Source organism: Lissotriton vulgaris, chromosome 2_1 (genome assembly GCF_964263255.1).
Source record: "Lissotriton vulgaris chromosome 2_1, aLisVul1.2, whole genome shotgun sequence".
Taxonomy (NCBI): Eukaryota; Metazoa; Chordata; class Amphibia; order Caudata; family Salamandridae; genus Lissotriton; species Lissotriton vulgaris.
The window spans coordinates 2,041,491,460-2,041,505,515 of record NC_141687.1 but is presented as its reverse complement, the minus strand read 5'-3'; the positions used below and the strand labels follow the sequence as shown (position 1 = coordinate 2,041,505,515).

The following is a 14,056-nucleotide window of genomic DNA, read 5'->3' as shown; positions in this document are numbered from 1 at the left end:
TAAAGCCGGCCTGGTCTGGGTGGACCAGATCCGTCACGTACGGAAGTAGTCTGTTCGCTAGAGCAGTGGTTCCCAAACTTTTTGACCTGTGGCTCCCCTGACCTAATCGGCAGTTGGCCGTGGCTCCCCGCCATTTTTTTTACCGGTGGGTGGGTGGGTGGTGTATACCTCCTGTTATCTTCCTTAAAGTATTTGAGACGCAATGAACGTATTATATGGGTTGGAATGCTTGAAATATTAATCTCATCCACGGGCAGTCACTTTGGCTGCATCCCAATCCATCGTTTTTTTCCCCAACAGAGTGCCTGGTCCCAAACCCTTATTTATGCCGGCTGCTGCTTTCAGTACCTTTTGCTACTGAGACCCGCTCTGAGAAAATGGAACATTGAGTTTGGTCTGTCGTAATCAGTATCCCCAGCTTTATTTTTACACTAAAAAGGTCTGTCCTCCCATCTGTGTGCCCATCTATATCCAAACATATTCAACCATTTGCGCACCTATTCACCATATATCCTTCTGTCCATCATTTCACTCATCCATCCCTCCATCCACCCTTTCACTCATCCATCCATTATTCATCTACCCACCCTTTCACCCCATCCATCTGTACAATCATCCATGCATCCACTCTTCCACCCAGCCATCCATTCACTTACTCATCCATCCACCCATTCATTTACTCATCCATTCTCCCAGTCATTTATCCTTCCACCCATTCACCCTTTCAGTCATTCATCCTCCCTTTCTCTCTCCATCCCCCTTTCACTTTTCCATCCATCTACCCACCCATTTACTCATCCATTCATGAATCCATCCATTGATCCTATTACTCATCCATTCTTTCACTCATCCAACCATCCGTTCACTCATCCAGCCATCCGTTCTCTCATCCATCCATCCTTTCACTTCACTCATCTATCCATCCTTTTGTCCATCTACCCCCTTTCACTAACTCATCAATCCTTACATCCACCCTTTCACTCGTCCATCCATTCACCATTTCACTTATCAATTCATCCGTCCACCCATTCAATTGCCCATCATCTACCCTTTCATTCATCCACCCATCCATCCTTTCACACACCCATCCACCAATTCACTCGCCCATCAGCTGCCCTTTCACTCATCCATCCTTTCACACCCATCCACACTTTCACCCATCCATCTACCCTTCCACCCATACATCCATCTATTTAACTTTTCTCTCATCCATACTTCCATTCATTCACTCATCCATTCATCCTTTCTTTCATTATCTAACCATTCCCCCTTTCATTCATGCATTCATCCTTTCAGTAATCCATCCAGCCATTCAGACATTCCTTCACTTATTTACTCACCCACCTATTCACATTATGAGTGGAGCCTTTGTTTGCAGAGTGGCAGGCAGAAGAGTCCCATCAAGAATGTACTACAGCAAGGGGTGGGCTGGTGGAGAGTTCCCTACGCCCCTGCACATAGGCAGACTGAAAACGTAGAAGTCATGCATGATGCACAGTGCCAGGATGTGAGGTTACTGTAACATGGTGTTGTTTCCAGGGCTTTAAGCGGTGTAAAAAAACTGGGGGGGGTCTCTTCAAAGGGGGTGTTTGATGTCATTAAGAGCGCAGCTTAAAACACCTAGGCTAAAAATCTGCGCTTAGAATAGTGTTCCGCCTCATTGGTATTATGTTTCTCTGTTATTGCATCCAGATATATAATACAGCAAGTATCATTACACCTCAACAAGCCAGGATTATTGGCTTTGTCAATGGTTGCTAGTTCCTTAAAAAAAGAAAGGAGCAACCATGGCTTTGTTGAATACAATATTGAAAATACCTCAGTTCTAAAATTGCAGGACAGTGATAGAACGATAACCTGTTCTTTTAAACTTATTTTACAGGCTTTTTTGAGTGAAGGGTTTTCTAACGTTGCAGCGTGGGCGTTTTACTTTTTATCGTACAGAATGCCCTGCTGTACACTGACGCAGGAGGAGGCCGCCACATGGTGTCACACCACCAGACTGCCCCATTGTCATTCAGTTAGTGGCAATCAGCGGCATACTGAATGACAATGGGCGGGAGGGGCTGCTCTCGTGCTCCTGGAGGTGTGCGAGGCGCCTCCAGCAGCAGGGGTGAGGCCTCTCACAGGGGAGCAGCGCTGCTCCCTGTGATGGCCAAAATGACAGAATTAACGGACGGTTGGTCACCCTAGTGTGCGTGGCGCCCCTGGCACCTCATTACGGCGCACCGGGGCGCCGCGGCGCACAGTTTGGGAACCACAGCGCTAGAGCCTTAGCCAGAATTTTAGCTTCTATATTTAGCAAGGATATTGGGCGGTATGAGGCGGGGCTATCTGGGGTCTGCCCGGCTTCTGAAAGACCACAACTTCGGCATGGCGCCAGTCAGGTGGCAATCTACCCTGCGTTCGCGCTTCTTCTAGTGCTCTTCGGTAATGTGACCCCAGTTGGAGCTGAAACTTTTTATAAAATTCGCTCGGGAAGCCACTTGGCCCAGGTGCCTTCCCGGTGTTGAGCTGTCCCAATGCATCGCCCAGCTCCTCCGCCGTAAGGGGGACGTCGAGAGCCTTCCTGGTCTCCTCGGAGACCGATTTCGGGGGCAAGTCGTCAATAAATTTAGCTACTTCGTCCGCCGACAGACAATCTCTCGGAGCATATTGTGCCGTGAAGTATCTAGCAAATTTCTCCGCCAGCTCAGCCGGGTCTGTAATCGCCACCCCATCCTCCGCAGTGAGGCCCGGCAGAGCAACCGGTTGGAACGCACGCTGACATAGCCTATGAAGCATGGTGCAGGACTTATCCCCCCACTGGTGTATTCTGCTCCGCGTGGCCAGCCACGCTTGTCTAGCCTCATCAAGCAATATAGTTGCATAAGACTGTTGTGCCTGCAGGAGCAACCGCACCACAATCTCGTCGCCCCCTCCCCGGCCCCGTTGTTCCAGGGATTCCACTAGAGCAGCTGCCGCCACAATTGTCTCCCGGCGTCGCCGACGGGCTGCCGCACACCACGCAATGTCCACACCCCGTATAGTGGGTTTCATCGCCTCCCACACCACAACAGCGTCAATATCATCCAACAGGTTTTCCTGCCAGTAATGGGAAATCGCCCCCCTCAAATGTTGGACATAGCCAGGCTGCTGAAGGTGCCACGAGGACATCCTCCACCGGAACGGCTGTCGCTGCTTAAGCAGCTCGACTCCGATTGCCACTGGAGAAAGGTCCGACAGCCCTCTTGGTAAGATCTCGGCCTCCCGCACCCTGCTCAGGTGGACACTGGGCACAAATACATAATCCAGCCTCAAGAAGGAGCCATGCACCGCAGAAACATACGTGTACCCGCGCACCTTGGAATGCATATGGCGCCACACATCCACCCAGCCCATCCCTTCCACCATAGCATTCAACCGGGTTGGAGGGGCAGCTGTCTGCATCTCCTGCCGTCTCTGGCGATCCATACACACATCCATCACCTCATTCCAATCGCCCCCAACTACTGCCAAAGACTCTGGGATATCCTCCCATACCGTGAACAGCTTCTCAGACAAGGCCCACTGCAGATGTGGAGGGGCGTAAACACTACCAAACACTACAGGCTCAACCCCCACCATTCCTTTGATAAAGATGTAGCGACCCCGTGTGTCTGCCCACTGCTTCTCATGAACATAGGCCAACCTGCGATGCACCAAAATAGCCACCCCCCTGGACCCTCTAGAGAACCCGGCATGGAAGACTTGCTGGTACCCAAACCTCTGTAAGCTAAGCACCTTGGAACCCACCATGTGTGTTTCTTGCAGCAAAAGTACATCCGCCGCCTCCCTCTTCCCCCATCGTAGAATCGCCCCCCGTTTGATCTTGTCGAGCATTCCCCTGACATTCCAGGTTATCACGCGTATGGACTCACTAGGGAGCTCTCGAGGAACATCAGCCATAGTCCAGCGGAACCAACCAGGTGGGCCCTCTGCGCCACACCCACACACTTAGCACCGTTATTAGAATGTCAAAGCAGATCATGTGCAGTCCCCCCCCTCCAACTCCAGGTCCCCTCCACGCCAACCTCAACTCCCCAACCTACCGCAACCATATGCAGCCCCAACTCACCCCCTTCCTCCCCCCCTGCGCCCCCAACCCCCCATCCCTATACCTCATAGAACTCTGAAGTACCTGTCACGGCATGGGTAACCTCAGGCCCAAAACCGAGGACACAAGCCCTTCTTTTACTTTTAATGATTGCCACGTTTTTAATTTGAGAATATTCCATGGCATATGATAAGATCGGGGGGATTTTCATATTATAGACTTCCAGCATTGAATTAAGGTGTCTGTTTCCTGTGGAAAGATACAATCTCTGTTGAGCCCCAACATTGGAATCTGCTTTCCGGTACAGGTGGCAAATGTGGGCTTTATCTAGGAGGTTGGAAGTGAATGTTCGACCCAGATACACATACTCACTTACGGACTCTATTGGCTTGTCTCCTAGGGACCAAGTATAAGACAAAGGTTTCCTTCTGCTTCTAAAGGGGAGTACCTTAGTTTTATTGAGATTTGGCATCAGGAAGTTTTCAGTTGCATAGAGATTTAGTTCATTCAAAGATCTTTGTAGACCTATCGGGTCTGGTCAAGAATTACGATATCGTCTGCGTTCATTAAACACAGTATATCTACTTGAGCTAATTTTGGAGGAAAATTATTTCTTTGAGAGAAACGCCTTGGGAGATCGCTGATATAAATAGAAAATAATAAAGCAGCTAATAAGCATCCTTGTTTTAGCCCATTCTGCAAAGGGATAGGTTTGGTTAGGTCTTTTTCGCCCCCCATTTTAACTCTGCACCATGTAGATGTATGTAGGGCGATTATTATTGTTAGGAGATCTTTGGGTATCCCTAATTTAGCCAATTTTCTCCATAGTGTCGGACGGTCTACACTATCGAACGCAGTCGAAAAGTCGATAAAAGCACAATATAAAATTTGGCCATTTGACTTCACAAACTTATCTAGCACAGTTTGGAACACAGCAATATTGTCCAATGTAGAATGCTTTGAGCGAAACCCAGCCTGATACATAGGAACTACTTTCTTGGAAAAAGCCCAGTCTTTTAAGTGTTCCAAAATACAAGCAGCAAAGATCTTGCTGCAAGCGTCTAGGAGAGCTATTTGCCTATAGTTTGCAGGGTTTGATCAGACACCTTTTTTTAAAATGGGTACGACCACGCTCCCTCGCCAAGATTCAGGAATGTCACCACTTTCCAGGCATTTGAGAAGCACACCCATCCCTGGACTCGGAGCGGAGGGCGAGAACTGTGGAGGCTGCGAGAGGCCGCGGCCTTGGGACTGAGCTGCGGGGGGGCGTTCTCCTCAGCAGCAGGACGCCGGCGGGTGCACGCCCAGATCTGGACACAGCGGCCAGTGCAGAGCAGAAGTGGGAGCAGGGGAGGAGGAGTGGAGCAGGCGAGGAAAACGCTGACGGCTGTCGTGCTCTGGCAGGTTGGTGGGTGATTGTTGGCTGTCCCGCATATTCCTCACTTCTGCATCCCCTCTGTATCCCCCTGTAATCTGAGAAAACCACAAAAAACCATAAGCAGATAGGCAGCAGATTATGCAGCGGCAGCAGTGAACATTGCTACGCCAGGAAGTTTTCTGCTGACTCACAGATACTTTCTGTTGCCTACTTTCCGTTATTGTGGGGCATGTGCCTCGACGTGAGCCAACGGTAGAACTGAAATGAGCCCAATATAGCACCTGTCAACATCTGGTAGAATTTTGTAGAATTCGGTGGAACTTCTATATTTTAAGTTAATAATCTATACAGCTCTGACTAATTAGGTTAAAGCTGAGCCATCTGCTTAGCCATCTGCGTTTGGAAAGGGTAGTCGTGTCTCCCAAAATCCAGAAACCTACCTACAGTATAAAGAGTACACCGAGCAGCTCGGCGGTAGGGCGGCGGTAAGGTGACCTGAAGAAGAGCCAAAAACCAGCTAAAGGCGATAGATTGCCAGACTGCCAGTAGGCGGATAGGAAGAAACGAAGGCTCAAAAACAGGAGAAAGCTGTTGGAGGTTGGGTGCTCCAGTACTTGGAAGGTAGATAGGGGGAAAATATCTCAGCTGATTCTTCTCACAGTTATCCCCCCTCCCCCCTTTAACGGCAAGGTCTATAAAAGGCTACGGTCCCGCACTTTACATATGAAAAAAGTGGGAACAGCGCGATCGTCAGTCAACTACAAGAGCCCATGTACAATGTCTCAAGCTGTAACTTCGGCTCCGACAGAGAAACTTTTAATAACGAATTTCTTCTTACCTACAGCGATATCGTCTACAGAGGATCAGACAAAGCAATCCGCAATTATTGTAAAAGGAAAAGCTGACGCTATAAGTGAAGACCAAGCCTTCAAAGTCCTTCCATCTAAGGATGAACCTCACAAAAATGCACAATCGGCAGACCCTCTGGAAATGTATGATCCTACAACATCCCACGAGCACAAAGAGCTCGAGAATCTCTCGCTCATGATAGACCCTCCAAGAATATTCTCTAAAACGAAAATAAAGGAGGGCCTAAGACAAGTCGCACCAACTGATTTTACTCTACCAGATCTTAACCTCATCTCACCTGTTCATCTTGACTCTAATAATGCTCAAAGGCAATCCATTTGTATATTATCTAGTACACCGAGTAATTTGTTAGAGCTAGATCAAAATCTCTCTCAATCTACTGAGTTCCCGTAGTTTATTATGCCTCAATCTGCACCCAGACAAGATCCTGTATCTAATACTATTCTGTCACTACAGAGAATTATGGACTCGATATTAATACTTCTGGAAAAGAATCTGGAAAATTCTGATCAGATCTTAGAAACGCAAACTGGAATCCTTCAATATCTTGTAGGAAAAAAAAGGAAAAAACAAATGGTTCAGTCAAATTTACCAGTTAAAACGACACATATGCTAAGTCTTAGCCCACAGCATGACGTGGGCAGAAAAAGTAAGTGTCATGTAACTGCTTTGGTCCACTGTATCGCGCCTATGCAAGATAAGGGGGAAAAACAGAAGGGAAGCCAAATAGAAAAGTATCAAATACCAAAAAATCAAAAAATGAACCCCCCAAATGGCGATTAAATGTATTCTCTATGAAAACTATTTAAAGAACCAGGGCCAGGAAGAGATAAGGGGAGCGTCACCAAAAAAACAAATTCTTTCTTTCCGATCTTATTTATTGCGGACCTTGGTAGATTAAAAGATCTGAACCAGCAGGAGATTCTGTTATTTTATTTGCCCAACACAAATTTTTGCTCGTCTGTTGGTATAGCAGAGTACTACTCAAAGCCACAACCTGTTTTCTTCCAAAGCGATTTTGAATTTTCCATGTTTATAAAAAGCACACCAAGTACAAAAGCAAGTAGCAAGATAAAGTCCTTTTACGAGTAATCCAACGCACTGTTGCTCTGTGCACTGTCTCTTTTCCCAGCGAATAGAAGAAAGGTAACAAGAGTGCTAGACGCAGTGGTGCAAAAGGCGAATCATGAATAACAAAAAGGTACAAAGGACCAATTAACATGATACATCAACAGGGCACTGAGTCTCTCTGTAGTTGGTAACACTCTGAGAAAGGGTATGGGCGGTGCAACTACAGGAGACAACTTCGTCAAGTGAGCACACAGACCAATGTGACTGACCTGAACAGCTAAGTTGGCCACAAGTACCCAAGGGGCGGCTGTCTCTGATCATGATTTACTATTAGCAGGGTTGAGGGTTTGTGAAGCCATCGGTATAATCCATTTTACTTTTTTTATTTGTAACATACAAACATGTATTTTTCCCCTACTAAAGGTTCCACATTCGGAATAGACAACAGCGAGTCATTTTTATAGGAAAGTCTTTCCTTTGATTGAAGCAAGCAACTCGCCAAGACTTACAAGTTTTATTTTAACAGAATGCATAGCGTTTTTCAAATGTTTAAGAAATGCACCATTATCAAATTATTTTGGCTTTTATTGTACTGTCATCTAGCTAAACCAAAACACTAAGGTGGAATATTTGCAATGTATAAATGCTCTCAAAACAAAACACTTGGAGTCTGAAAGCCAGTCTGGAGAGAGAGACACAGACAGACACACAATATCTGAGAGGGTGAAAAAGGCTGGTATTTCTAAAGTTAGAATCAAAAATTGTTCTTGCCAAGTTAACAACATCAGTAATCAGAGTTGTAAAAAAAAGCCAGAAACGGCGGGGGACACAATATCTGAGAGGGTGAAAAAGGCTGGTATTTCTAAAGTTCGAATCGAAAATTGTTCTTGCCAAATTAACAACATCAGTAATCGCAGTTGTAAAAAAAAAAAAAAAAAAAAAAAAAAAATCAAGAAATGGCGTGGGAGCAGATTCCTTTGAAGTGCGGAGAGAGGCTCACATGCTCCCAAAGCGAAGTGCATGCGCCCAGCACACATGCACTGTAGGGAATCCACCTGGAAAAGCCTTTGGGTGCATTTCTGAAAGCACCTTACATAAGTCTCGCAGCCAACGCATGCGCGTTGGCTAAAACAGGACCTAACAAGGTAGAACTACTATCAGAAGCAGGTTTGGATTTTTCAGTATCTTCTAACCTTTTGGATAAAATTTGGTAAAAACTCTATAAAGCTTCCGGAACAGTTAATATGACACAAACTTTATTCTTTATCTATAACAGTTTATATAGTACTCCTTTGAGTCTCGCTACATTCTCCCAAGAAAACACCAGTAAATGCTGGACCAGTGATTCTCATCCTACTGATTTAATGCATAATGCAAAAGGTTATATATTACCCCTTCAAGTCTCACTACATTCTCCCAAGGAAACACCTGTAAATCCTGGTCCAGTGATTTCTCCTCCTAGTGATTTAATGCATATGATGCTTTGGTGCCGTCCCACTCTTTCCTTCTGGTACAGGGTATAGAATCAAATTAATAACATTTCTCATTATCACTATCCCTTTAAAATACTATATCTTTTTCTTGGTAGCTTGAGTGATGCCGATGATGCTCATGTTTTAACCAAAAACAAAATTATTTGATTTATTACTTACTGTTGTTTTTCAACAGATTACCTTCAGTTGGAAAGGTTTCTCTGCCATTTCATACAAAACCTGGTGGTATTGTATTTGTTCTCTTAATAGATAGACTGGATAGGGCTTGTATTCCCTCTACTCGTTGTAAGAATAACAATGAACTATTATGGCTACCTCTTACCACTTTTTAAAAAAAATAATAGTAGTAAAACAAATTCAATAACCAATGGTCATATTTTAGAGAATTTAAAACCATCCCGATTATACGGTTTACCCAATACCATTGTTCCCCTTTGACATTCAGTTTATTATTGTAATTGCTTTGACTCAATGCTTCTATTTTTAAATGATCAGTTAACTAGAATAGTTTAGAAGTTTCTTATCAACACCTATCCCCTATGGGTCTCGGAGTAGCATGCTACTCACCGAAAAAGCGTTTTGACGCCTCGTCAGGGGTAGTAAGCGCTATATAAATGCAATTACAATACAATACAATCTATTTATATGCTTCTTTGGCACGGATTCCTTGCCCCCTACGCTCTTTTTTCACCTCCACCCAGTTTCTTTTCCCATACCCAATATGTAAAATGTTTTTTAAAAATGTACTTTTCATGAATGTATTCACTATCAGTATGTCTGTACCATTGTATAACTTGGGTTTTGCTGTATTTTTCAAATTTTTTATTGCCATATTGTATTCTCTACTACTGCGATGAAAAGGTTGTCATACGTCTCTGTTCCTATTATTACTAAAGCCTTTTAGAAACTAAAAACACACACAAAAAGGCCTTTAAATTTTCCAGGAAAAGAATGCTACCCCTCTTCCTCAATGGTGGTGGAGCGCATTCTTCACTTAGCCTCCCACTGTCTATATCTCCATGTGGGAGCACTAGCGCATGTACAGTGAAAACAGGTACTGTTCAGTCAATCCCAACTGCCTACACAGTCACACTGTGAACAGCTACTAATGCGGAAGAGAGTCTAATGGAGCTCAAGGAAAGAGTGGGTTGCTTGAGGAACAGGTTATGATAGTTAGCTGCTCGTTGTGGAAGGTGAGAAGAGGGGCGATACAACCCTGCATGAACGAAGGGTAGCCTCGCTGGGATGGTACAAGGTGCCACACAACATCAGAAATTATATTTTTTCAAGTTCCCAAGAGAGCTGAATTACAGTAGGGCCAATGTCTCAACAAAACACACACACACACACACACACACACACACACACTATACAGGAAAGCGAAGCACTAACCACCTCGACTAGGAAAGATATCGTATCATATTATCCAATATCGAACGAGTCTCAGGTTATAAACTGACGACAAAACGGTTCACCACGACATTAACATTCCAATTTTCCTCACATGTATGCTTACTGAAGAGCCAGGTCACCAAACTCCTTGCCTCAACCGTATATAGCCGCATAAAACGTTCATCTCCGACCATGAAGCATACATGGAGAAATAAGATCTAAGCACAACCGTGCACGCTAAAATAGCCAAGAGCAATCACCTGCAGAAATATGTGCAGTCACTGCAAAAAGGTGGGATGACATGCGAGCTAGAGAGCACCAACTTTTTATCCAAGAAAGAAAGGTCAGTGGGATAATACATTTACTGCGGAAATCCCCCTAACCCCTAGGTAATATGCAAGTGTGGTTAAGCAACTAGGTGTGATATTTATGCGCCTATTACGAACAACTGAATCAGTGAAGGTTTTTACACAAACGTTCCCTCGTCACTAGTTGATCACATGAGCACTACTGAGATTATGTGTAGTTTCCCTGCACCATAAGGAAATCAATGGGGGATCAGCAAACATGGAGCTACAGTAACCCCTGATGTCTTTGTATCACCTAGAAGGCAACTCGATTAAAGTAGTAAAACGACTAGCTTTAATGCTCATTCCAGTTGGGTGAATCTAAAATAAACCAATTACGTTTCTTACCTTGCTTCTTGCTTAATACATGTTGCAATACAAAACCCCCCAGATGCCCGTAGTCTCCTCTTCCCTCTTAACAGTCAAAACCTATCTCAGAGTCCATTGGACCGGACAGAGCAAACAGGCAGTGCCACCTCCACCAATCACCAGCCTCATCGCAAAAAGAGGCGTAGAGCTCTATGTCGCTATGGAAGTAAAAGAAAGACTAGATATGGTGACTTGCACCTGAACCCTTGTCGAGCTGGCAATCCGTCGGCCATTTCAGGTTTGAAAATCGCGAGTTAATAGTCGGGAAAAAATAAGAAAAACAACCATTCATTATGCGATTTAGGTATGTGTACCACAAAAAATTATTATTATCAGTATTGAAAATAACAACGCTTTGCTGTACCACATATTGACGCACTGTATGTTTCCTTACAACAAAACAGACTATACGTATTTGGTTCCCTATTTAATGTTTAAATCGTATCTTTGACGTGATATCGTTCTGTTCTTACCGATTGAAAGAAGGTACAACTTGCAATTTCAAGATGGGGTCCTCATCCACTTCGACTTCCAGTCGGTTGTCCGTAAAATGGGAATCATTTTTACCATTCAGTATTTGAGTGGAAGATCAAGTCATGTAGAATCTACTGAACTCGAATAGTAGATGGAGTAGGAAACACCAACTAGTTAATAAGCCGACACTTTACACAAATACTTTCACGGTATCAATCAGTACCTCAACGGCAGATACTCCTATTCAATATGGCTGCCTGTTTTCGACAAAGAATCCTCCCTTTCCCAACAGACCTATAATGTACTTCAATAAAAGCCTGACATTTCCGGTTCACAGGGGTTGCACTGTTGTTACTGAGCCTCATTCGCATGTTCGCGTAGGTAGCAACGGTTGCTAGAGGGCTGACACGGCGCGGGAAGCCGCGGGAAGGCGGTTGTCTTTGATTGTCGAATAGACGGGGTCGTAGAGGTAGTTTTATATATGTTACACCAGCGAGCTAGTGAGTTGCGCGTTTGGAATGTAAACACTACCCTAGCAGGAGAGCCAGCCCAGCATTGTTTAAAATCAAACCCCACCTTCTTTGAACGCAGGTCTTCTGAATTATCGCTACCACCCTGTTAACTGCTTTACGATAACTGTAGAATTTTAAGGTACGGTGAGAATTATAGGTACACAGACGAGAATTTAAGTAATCTTATATGCTACTACGCCATGTTAGAGGTTAACGCGCTATATAAATGTACGTGTACAGTAGTGAAGTTGGTCCTGTTGGTGGAAGAAGTACGAACTCCAAAGTATTGTATTGTATTGTAATTGCATTTATATAGCGCTTACTACCCCTGACGAGGCGTCAAAGCGCTTTTTCGGCGAGTATTACGCTACTCCGGGACCCATAGAGGATTAGTGTGGAATTAGTATAGTGAAACATGCAAGTACATTTTAAGTGGTGGATAGGTTAGTCAGTTAATTGGATTTGGAATGCTAGCAGAAATATAGAGGAGGACAAATGTCTGTATTTATATAGCGCTTGTTGACACACGCTATTCAGGAAGCCTACAAAGGATTAGTGGTGATTTAATATGGTGAAATATGCAGTAATTGCATGGTGGTTTATTCAGTTACTTGGAGTGAGAAGGATAGGGGAGGGATAAAAAGGGAAGAAAGATTTGCTTTCATATAGCACTTGTTACCCCTGATGGGTGTTGAAGCGCTTTTCTGGCGAGTAGCACGCCACTCCGGAACCCATTAAGGATTACTGTTGAAAATTAGTATAGTAGAAAAATATGAATTAATTTGAGTAGTGGATATGTGATTCAGTTATTTGGGTAGTGGGATTTCATTGTCATCCACATGATGTCACCACTAGAACCTCTGGTTTCATTATATAGTAACATCCCTCAACAGGAAGTGATGACTACGACTAGCTGGTTCATTGATACCTTTGATATTACATGCCCCAAACATTTCTTATTAGATCGTTTATATATTGTCCTGACTGACAATATTATAGAGTTTGGCAATACCCTGTACCGTCAGACAAAAGTTGTCAGTATGGGGGCATCGGTTGCTCCATCGATTGCCAATATTTATATGGCAGCTTTTGAGAGTAAGTTTATATACAATGAGATAGCACCCTTTTATGAATCGATTTCCCATTGGTCCAGATATATTGACGACATCTTTTTTTATCTGGACCAATGGGAAAGATTCACTATGTGAATTCCTAGAGTGGATCAATTTGGTCGATACCAACCTCAAGTTCACTGCTCAATATAATAACAAACAAGTAGAGTTCTTGGACATAATTATCAAACACCAAAATAATAAGCTCATAGTGGACCTTTACGTCAAATCCACTGCGAGGAATACCCTCTTACATTTCAAAAGTTTTCATCCCCGGTGCCAACGAGAAAGTATACCGTTTTCCCAGTTCCTTCGAGTCAGAAGGAACTGTTCTAATTTAGCAGATTATGACACTCAAGCTAAAATTATGCGACAAAAATGTTTGAACAGAGGCTACCCTCACAGACTAGTCAGGGACTCGTACAAACGAGCCAGGTTCTATGATCGTGATTCCCTGCTAAGAACAAAAATCCCTACAGTCAATAATCAACTTGTATGTATCACGAAACACTCTACTCTTGACAACACTGTCAAGCATATCGTGAATACCAATTGGCACATTTTGAACTCGAATCCTACCAACATCAAGTTAGACAAACCTATGTTTGCGCATAGAAGAAATAGGAATTTAAAAGATCTGATTGTGCATTCACGCTTTACTGCAAATAATATCAATTCTGAATTTGTTCAAAGGTCCATCAGTGATAATTTTCCAGTCAGAGGTACAGTCCGATGCTCGTCCTGCAAATCCTGTAACAGCATCATAGGAGGCGAGTCCTTTGAACATAATGGTTGCCGCGCAGATGCCAATGACATGTGGAATTGTAAAACAGCTAATTGTGTATATTTCATTTTATGCCCTTGCCAACTTGGCTATGTCGGCGAAACATCGAGACCCATTCAGACTAGACTGACAGAACACCGTTCAGCAATACGAACTAATAAAAATACGGCACCACTAGT

The 14,056-nt window shown here is 44.0% G+C and overlaps 1 protein-coding gene across 1 annotated transcript in view; it reads right to left on the bottom strand.

The window, feature by feature from the left end:
• Positions 1-11,120, bottom strand: part of CEP152 (centrosomal protein 152) — an 804,909-nt gene extending 793,789 nt beyond the window's left edge. Inside the window, exon 1 of the mRNA XM_086958276.1 lies at positions 10,975-11,120. The gene's annotated coding sequence lies outside the window, so the exon portion shown is untranslated. The remainder of the gene's footprint in view (positions 1-10,974) is intronic.
• Between the last annotated feature and the right edge of the window lie 2,936 nt (positions 11,121-14,056).